This window comes from Xenopus laevis, chromosome 3L (genome assembly GCF_017654675.1).
Source record: "Xenopus laevis strain J_2021 chromosome 3L, Xenopus_laevis_v10.1, whole genome shotgun sequence".
Taxonomy (NCBI): domain Eukaryota; kingdom Metazoa; phylum Chordata; class Amphibia; order Anura; family Pipidae; genus Xenopus; species Xenopus laevis.
The window spans coordinates 144,197,146-144,199,645 of NC_054375.1; the positions used below are offsets into that span (position 1 = coordinate 144,197,146).

The 2,500-nt window shown below is 43.8% G+C and overlaps 1 non-coding gene across 1 annotated transcript; it reads right to left on the reverse strand.

Annotated features, from left to right (window-relative positions):
• Window positions 1-382: 382 nt before the first annotated feature.
• Window positions 383-454, reverse strand: trnal-uag. Its single transcript has one exon. It is a non-coding gene; the product is annotated as a tRNA-Leu (tRNA).
• Between the last annotated feature and the right edge of the window lie 2,046 nt (window positions 455-2,500).

Sequence of the window (2,500 nt, forward strand, 5' to 3'; positions counted from 1 at the left end):
GTTGAAATCAGAAACGCATGTCTCTCTCTGAGAGTAGGGAGTAGGGAAGACAGAGAGCGAGGTGAGCGGAGGAGGGAAGCCGATCCATGTGGAAGGAGTGAAGAGCCTGAGACACAGCTTGTGATGGACGCCGGGAGGAGGATGCCTGTCAGTGAATAGCCAGGGAGGAGAAATCGATCGATGCAGTGTGAATGGTCGCCTTTTCTGAAGATGACAGGAAGTGGATTTTCTGTAAGTTATTTCTTAATAAATCTTTGCTTTTTAAAAGTTTTATTTGTCTTGGTATTTATTTTTCATTGTGCACTAACAAATTTTTAAATTTTTTTTTTGATGTTACTGGTCCTTTAAGTTTGCATTGCTTGAAAGGCGGGTCTCAAAGAGCAGGTTCCACCAAGATTTGAACTTGGATCGCTGGATTCTAAGTCCAGAGTGCTAACCATTACACCATGGAACCTTAGTTGGAGAGTATTGCGGGGGGACCTAGTGCTGCCTCGGTTAAGTGCGGAATGCGCTAACGGGCTGTCCTAAAGTCACTCTCTGCCTTGTTTTGAAACTTAAGGTGGCCATAGACGCACAGATAATATTGTACGAAACTAATTTTCGTTTGATATTCGGTGTGTGTATGGTGGAAAAAGAGCCGACCGATATCGGCAGAAGACTTGGATATCAGTCGGCTCGTCGATCGGGCTGGACAGAAAATTTTGATCGGGTGCCTTTGAAGGCACCCAAACATCTGCCATTGTTAGTGCTGACTCTTCAGATACAGGTATAATTCTATTGTTTCTACCTGTATATCTGACGATTCAGCTCTACACATGTATATTGATATGTGCGATCTTTCTTGGAAAGATCTTTTCCAAGAACGATCATATTTGTTATGTCCACCTTAAGTTTGCATTGCGTGAAAGGAGTGTCTCAAAGAGCAGGTTCATTTAGGGTCGCAGTTTTCAAAAATAATGCCTTTGTTTCTGAATATTCTTATTTAGGTATCTTTGTTTTTGGCCCACAAGTTAGTGGCCACTCCCTATCACACTTTAATATAGTGTTTGGAAAGGGGTGGTACTTCCTCTTTGGCTTCCATTTTCTGACTTGGGTGGATGTGTCTGGGGAGCCTGGTGACATTCAGCAAGATCCAGTTAAGAGCTCTGCCCTTGAGGGGTAACCCTTCTAGTGAAAGTTGGGGAACATGGACCCTGTTAACGAGTTTTAATCTGACACAGGGTTAGTTTTGTTAGGAATACGACACATAATACATAGGCTGGGGGGACGGGCTTTGTTTGCAGAAGCTGAGTTGGCAGCCAAGAAAATGTATATGCACTATTTTTATTTGGGGTTCGTACATGCCACATACTTTGGTAAATCTATGCATATTGGGAAGCAAACTGATTATTATACTCCTGTTATTCATATGTTGGGCGATGTGCCTTTGTATGTACGAAACCATGCAAGATGAACGTGACAAATTGGAAATCATTAATTGGTTTTCTTTTTTTTAGAAATGTCGTAAATAATGTTACGTTTAGGACAACTTTGCCGTTTGGTATCTTTGTTGGATTTGTCAGAATGTGTACTTTCCAAAAGAATGTGGCTTAATGGAGTCTAGCATAGCAGTTTTTGCTATGCAGATGGTGGCACCTAAAGGGAAACCCGTTGTCAGCAGGAACTGAACCTGTACGGGGAAACCCCAATGGACTTCAAGTATGTGACCGTAACCACGCAAAGATTCTTGTTTTATGGTTTTGAGCCAACCAACCTTCCTTTCCCCTATTGAATGCCTTCAGATGACAGCTATCTGGATATCAATCTTTTTCTCTGGTTGTTTAAAGGACCAGTAACGTCAAAAATTTTTATTTGAGAAATACATTCTACATGTTAAAAATAATGGGCATGCCCTAATAAATTAATATAACACACCTAGCGCTTTTTTTAAAAAATAAATCAAAATACCTTTCCTCCATTACATGGAAAACGGCGAAAAGGCGACCAGTGCGCACTCCCGACGCTGTACACACAACCGGAAGTAGGGAAACCGGAAGTCAAAACACAGAGCAGCCGGTAACATCCAAGCAGGCAGTGGTGAGTGAACTGCTGCGCGAAGAGAAAGACTGAGGATTTTAAGCGCTGCACACACAGATAGAGGGAGGCTGAGAGGACAGAATGCTGCAGGGACTTAAACGCTTCGTGGAGAGAGAGGCTGGGACAGAAAAGCTGCCGGCAGAGAGGCTGAGGGGAGAAATGCTCAGGTAGGAAAGATTACGGGGAGAAAAGTTTAGGAGACAGAAAAGCTGCCGGCAGAGGGGAGGGAAACACTGCGGGGACACAAACGCTGCAGAGTTACAAAAGCCTGGAGGAGGAGGAACGGGTGCCGGGAGAGGGGAGGTAAAGGGTGCGGGGGGGGAAAAGAGATAAATTATCTTGACAAAAATATTCTGGAGGGGGAGAGAGAGACCTGCTGGAGGAATGCACATAACTGCTGGGCAAAAGAGCAGGGAGATAATGT